Here is a 6,914-nt window from a genome sequence, read left to right as displayed (position 1 = left end):
GGGGGGGGGGGGGGGATGGGGGCACAAGACCTGACTCTGCTGGGAGGAGCAGGGATCAGGACCTGAAGGTTGTCCTCAAGAATGGGACTCTTAAAAACCAGTCTGAAATGTTACACTTGAAGACAGCAGCGGCAGTCATGCCTGTCACGGACTCATTTATATTCTGGATTCAGCCAAAGGTAGAACCAGGTAGCATGAAGGTATGACAAGAGAAATTCCAAAAAGCAAAAAAAAACCAAAAAACAAAAAACAAAAAAGCCAGGTATGGTGGCATACAGCTTAAATCTCTGCATTTGGGAGTCCCTGATTTAAAAAAAAAAAAAAGAAAGAAAAAAGAAAAGAAAAGAAAGAAGAGGAAAAAAAGAAAAAAGGAGGAGGGAATTTCCAAAATCTGTGGGACAATTAGAAAAGGTGTCAGTGGCCTATGTGCACAGAAGAAATAATATCAAGTGATTTTTTTTCTCCAAAATCTTTTTTCTAACCCCATGAAAACAAGAGAATAAAGGAATGAAGAAAAACTGAAATCCTTCGTGCTGGGGATAGATGGCCGAGGGGGGTCAAGTGCTCGCTATACAAGTATAAAGACCCAAGGCTGGATCCTATCAGCTACAGAAAAGCCAGACCCTGTGGCACAAGCCTGTAACCCCCATTCTGGGGAGAGGAGATGGTGATCCCTATTGGCCCTCTAGCCAGCCAGCATAGCTGAAACACCAATTAGGTTCTGCGAGATACCCTGTCTCAAAAAATAAGGAGGAATGAGATAAAGGAACACACCCACTGAGCTGACCTCTGGCATCCAAACATGTATGTGGACCCCACACACATGTACACACATGCATAACTACACTCTTACATATTAAGTTGTTTTTTAAGTCTATTATTTTAACATTTGGGTTTATTTTATTTGTGTGCACGTGTGTGTGTGTGTGTGTGTGTGTGTGTGCACGCACGTGTGCATGTATGAACACGGGCATGCCCTTCATACATACATGTGTCCATAGGAGCCAGAAATGACCATTAGATTGCCTGGAACTTCAGTAAGTAAGGCAGTACCTAGAAGGGATCCTGCCCATGGGCCCGTCAGTGGTTAGGTGCTGAATGGTTCTTGTCCAGGATTTTCTGGATGGCAGGGGTAGGTTGTTGATTCTTGGCTCTTTTGGGGTCAGTGGCCAAGATTTTCACAAGACCTCCCTTTGCTCAATTTGATGGTATCCATGACTTTTCATTTCCTGTGGAAATATAAACAAACCTGCATCTCCAACACAAAGCATTGACTCACTGACTTCCATTCTGACATTAGCACACCCTGATAGTATAGACTGATTTAGTTTTACAGTTTTTTTTTTCTCCTATAACCCTGTGTCTCTCAGCGGCTCTTGTTCCTTTCTCTTTAATGTTCAGAAAATTTAAAGTTAACAATTTAGTCTGTCCCTGGGGGGTGGGGGGTGGGGTCTCTATTCTCTGGTCCACTCTTCCACGCTGCTACCTCGACTTTAATGGCCAGCAACCTCTTTGCATTCCATATTTGCATTTTCAAATGTCAAGGTCTCAGAACCCTGTCTCCTGGAAGGGGCTGTCTCCTCTGCGTGTCCTGCTTTTCCATTTCTTTGACTTGACTGCCCTTTGACACAGTTCCTTCCCTTCTTTCTCCCTGGGGGAAACTCCCACTCTCTAGTTAAGTCTCTGGGAATTAAACTACTTGTTCTCCCTTTTCTGTGTTTGACATTTTTTCAAAAGTTTGTCTACCTCTACTGTTTTTCTAGCTGCACAGCCAACTCGTACTTTTACAGAAAGAAGAGAGTGGAAGAGACCCTCTTTTTTCCCATTTCCTCTATTTATTACTATTATTATTATTAGGTTTCTTGAGACAGGGTTTCTCTTTGTAGCCGTGGCTGTCCTGGAACTCAGTCTGTAGACCAGAGGCTGGCCTGGAACTCAGAAATCCGCCTGCCTCTGCCTCCCAAGTGCTGGGAGTAAAGGCGTGCGCCACCACTGCCCGGCTATTGTTATTATTATTAGTTTCCCAAGTTCTCCATTTCCACCTGTATTTTTTCCAGATGCTGAGATAATATTTCAATCTTTTAAATAAACAAGATAGTCCAAAATGAGGAAAAGTAGGAAAAAGAAAAAACCTACGGCTGAAAACCCGCGCCCAACCACCACCTCCGCAAACACCCTGTGGGCTTTTTGAAACGAAGTATCCATCTGCTGCCTTTTGCTCTAGAGTATTTGAAATCAAACTTCCCCACTCTGCCTTGCCAAGTTGGGCCCACTAAGAAAATGGCTAGCTATTTTACAATAGTAACCAGTTCTCTTGACTCCCTGCCAGCCCTCCTCCCAGTTTCCAGCCCAGCCCCTTCAACCGTTTCTTCCAACCGTTCTCCACCGTGCTCTCCTCTCAGTTAGGACCCCTGTCTTGGCCTCCCCCTCTCTCAGCCTCAGCTGGCGTTTTTATAGCCTCTCCTGTCCCCAGAAACCCAAGAGGCAACCAATATTGAAGGTCGTAGGGTCAGGCAGCTCTAACAGCTAAGAATTCTTAAAGGGCCAGCTGACTAGCAACTGGGGATCCCTTAGAAGGCCAGGCACACAAGATGAATTGTACTACAATAAGCAGGATACATTTTCCCCTCAGGCAGCTTGGATCTGCTAGGACCATGGCCACAGGGGCATTACTTATGCATAATTCTCTGTTGAATGTCAAAGAGTTGCTGGACTTACAGATGTCAATTTAAAAGAAAATACACAGTATCTGAAGATCAATGCCCAAGACCAACTGGTGGGAAATGCTTTTTAGCAGAAAGTTAAGAACAAATTTGGAGGGCTAGAAAGATGGCTCAGAGATTAAGGAAACTGCCTGCACTTCCAGAGGTCTTGAGTTCAATTCTCCGCAACTACAGGGTGACACATAACCATTATTAAAGAGTCCTTTTTATTCTACTTTATCTCCACTCAGAAACTGGGCCATAGGCCTATGTGTAAAGTACTTTGCTTCCGCAGCTAATTGGCCTGTCTGGGTTGTTCTGAGGTGAGAGGCTGAAGTCTCTCTTCTAGCACCTGTACCGGCTAGTTTTGTGCCAACTTGACACAGGCTGGAGTTATCACAGAGAAAGGAGCTTCAGTTGGGGAAATGCCTCCACAAGATCCAGCTGTAAGGCATTTTATCAATTAGTGATCAAGAGGGAGGTCCCCTAGTGGGTGGGACCATCTCTGGACTGGTAGTCTTGGTTCTATAAGAGAGCAGGCTGAGCAAGCCAGGGGAGGCAAGCCAGTAAAGTGACATCCCTCCATGGCTTCTGCATCAGCTCCTGCTTTCTGACCTGCTTGAGTTCCAGTCCTGCATCCTTTGGTGATCAACAGCAGTATGGAAGTGTAAGCCAAATAAACCCTTTCCTCCCCAACTTGCTTCTTGGTCATGATGTTTGTGCAAGAATAGAACCCCTGACTAAGCACCTCATAAGACACTGGGAGGCTAGGTAAAACCGACTTTGTTCTAAGGCAAGGAATTGTGCTTCTCTAAGTCTCAGGAAGAGAAATGGAGACCTGCCTCTGCACTTTGTGGTGTACAGCTTCCTTATGACCTTCTGTTGATGGTTTTTTGTTTTTGTTTTCTGTAACCCATTTGAATGTGCCCTAGGTTTTAGAAATCTCTTGCTATCTCAGAAGAAATTAAGCAGTTCTTATAAAAGGGGCTTGAATATTTTTGTCTGTGTCACCATTCTGAAATGATGGTGACCCTAGCATGCTAGTTGTTTCTGCAGAGTAAAGGCTCTGTTTTTGCATACTATCTGAGTCTGGGGTCTTCCTTAAGGGAATTCCCCACCCTTACACTATAATGAGATGTGGTGCCATCTTCTGGCCTGCAGGCATACATGAAGGCAGAAAGCTGTATACATAATAAATAAATCTTTAAAAAAAAAAAAAATCTGGGAAGCCAAAGTAGCTCTGCAGCCTCCAGCAGCTCTTACCGGCTCATTACTATCTTGTCCAACCACCTGCATTGACACTGCATCTGCTTTTTTTCTCCGCCTCTAGTGAGGCTTCTGGGAACCTCTTGAACTCTGTGGCCTCTTTAACCTTTTGGAGTTATTTCTTAATGGTGTGTGTGTGTGTGTGTGTGTGTGTGTGTGTGTGTGTGTGTGTGTGTAAGTGTAATTAGTATGTGATGTGTAATGTATAATCAAATTAATAATTAAAGTCAAAATGAAACAAGTTGTGTTTAACAACTGTTGTGTGTTTTTTTTTAAAGACCAGCATATGTTTCATAGAGTGCAGAATGGTACAGTTGTAATATCCAAAATAAATTCAAGACTACCCAGTACCTTCCCCCTTCGAAAAGGACTTTCCAAACTGTACTAGCAGGCCAAGTACAGAGCCAGATAAAGAAGCTGGCTGACCAAACAAATATAAACACATAGTTTTAACAGTTAAAATGATTAAGCTTGCAGCTGCCAGAACAAGATTAACAATTCTCCTGCCCCGCCCCACACTGAATTCTGAGACAAAACAACCAATGCCTAAGGTTATTGGCTGCATAATTGGTCTAGACAGAGGGAAGCCATACTCAACTTAGTGTAGGGAGAAGCTAAGGCTGAAAGTCCAAAGACTGTCCTGTCTCAAGTTGCTTTGGTTTTGTGCTCTCCAGGGAGATAGTACAACCTCTTAGTGGCCTTGAATTTATAGACTTGTCTGTCTCTGGGTGCAGGGATTAAAGGAATATGCCTCCACACCCCCCAAGACATTCTTGTCCGCTTCTCTGTACTGGCACTTCCTATTCAGTGCTGATGGCACTTAGAACTTTGACCCTAAATTGTAGGATTCTCAGAGCAAGCCTTAAACACACCAACTTCTTGTGTGTGTTTTAGCGATGTACCTATGATAGTCACAGGCAGCTTGTTGGGGTCAGTTTCTCTCCCACCATGTTGGTCCCAGGGATCAAAGTTAGATAATCTATCAGTCATATATCTTGCTGGCCTAGAGTGAGACAGTTTTAAAGGTAACCTCTGGTGTCAATGTTTTTGTTTTCTGGGATAGTGGGTGGTACAAAGCTACTCTCTTTCCAGTTTAAAGGGGACATGTGTCCTTTGACACGTTATCCTAGTTAGGAAGGTTTGCTCACCTGGCTATACTACATAATTTTCATGTGATTTATGGCTGGGTTTGACCCACTTTGTCATCTTAATTGTATGTTAGGTAGGGAACCACATTAGAAATATCTTTAAAAAAAATTTTTTTTTGTTTACTTATTATATAAAGTACACTGTAGCTGTCTTCAGACACCCCAGAAGAGGGCATCAGATCTCATTACGGGTGGTTGTGAGCCACCATGTGGTTGCTGGGATTTGAACTCAGAACCTTCAGAAAAGCAGCCGGTGCTCTTAACTGCTGAGCCATCTCTCCAGCCCCAGAAACATCTTAATGTAGAATTTTGGGGGTCATGCTGTTCCAGCTGACCTAGGCTCGGAGCAATCATACCAGCAGTCGGTTGTGTCTGTTATTTAGGTGGTGGCTCCTGGCTGCCTATGTCCCGTATAGTGTCACGCATCAGTGCCAGGAATGTATCCTGGCTCCAGATGACAGATAACGCAAGTGGTTAGTAAAGACACCCAAACTTGCAAACATGCCTTCTTTAGAGGAGGAACCTCCAAAAGCCAAGTGGTGATAGAGAGCTGCAAGGCAGGCAGTCCCAGACGAGCCACAGCCAGCCATACAAGGAGCCCGAGCCACTTGCCAGTTCCCCCAGTCTCTCAGCTGGTGCTGAGGATTCCGAGCCGTACATTTCTTAGTTTTTCGTCGCTTTTACAACTGAGCTTTCCTGGGTCTACCACTTCAGTCACCCACCCATCCATTTTCCAGTTCTCCCGTAGTTTAGCTGTTGTTTCCCATCTCCTCCAACGTGAGCGTTTTGACGGCTGTGGGCCTGCATCATTCAGATGGCTTTTCCAAAGAATCCATTTAATCTGATGGTACCACAGCTACCACACTGTAACGTACACTGAGGCATCTGTGCCAAGGCTGTGAACCTCAAGCTGTTCCCAGACACTGACTATTAAAGGCAGGGCCACCAAACCAGGTTGTCCTTCAAACTGACTTCTGCTAAAAAAAAAAAAAAAAAGCAAACAAACCAAAAACACATCTTTGCCTGATAACTATATGCTTGTAATGACTCTTATAGACTTGTGAGTTAGGAAAGCAGAGTTGAAAGTGAAGGCAAGAAAGCCTCCCAAAAATGTTACAAAACAATTAGAAACCTACTGCCAAAGAAGATGGCTGGAAACCCCAAGAGGCAAACTAAATCCCTCCACTGTCCTAGTCCAGAGGCTTAAGACCAAAACACACACCCCTGGGCAGAGATTTCAGATGCTTCTTAGACATGCAATGCATATACTTATGAGAACTACATCAACAGAGCATCCTTAAAATAAGGCTAAACAAAAAGGTCCATGCTATAAATGAGCCCTAAGGCCTGAGCGAGCTGGCATGAAGACCCAGCTCTGCATAGTGGAACCTTTGAGCGCTAGATGCCCAGTGTCCCTGCTTCCTCCCTTAGCAGCACATTCTTTTCTAGCATTGGTCCTTGTCTCTGCTATGTCCGCACCTCTGCACCCCAGCATGGCTGCACAGCACCCCAGGCTTTTCTGGATCGTTTTCCCCCTGTCCGACCACGAGAGTGTGTGTGAAGTCTCTGTAACATCTGTTCCTGCTGATACCCATTATGTCTCCTCCAGTGACAACAGGTACAACCATCTCATTTTGTCTTGGCAGCTGCTTCGTTGAGGACCCAGAATTTTGAGAAGAGGTAATATTTGATGTTCAATTCACTGTCTTAATATGTCGACGTGGTTAAGTTTAGTCTTTCAAAGATTACAGATTTCAAGTTTCATTAAACTATGGGAGAATAACTACTTCCAACACAG

This window comes from Mus pahari, chromosome 16 (genome assembly GCF_900095145.1).
Source record: "Mus pahari chromosome 16, PAHARI_EIJ_v1.1, whole genome shotgun sequence".
Lineage (NCBI taxonomy): Eukaryota > Metazoa > Chordata > Mammalia > Rodentia > Muridae > Mus > Mus pahari.
Note: the sequence above shows the minus strand (reverse complement) of the source record.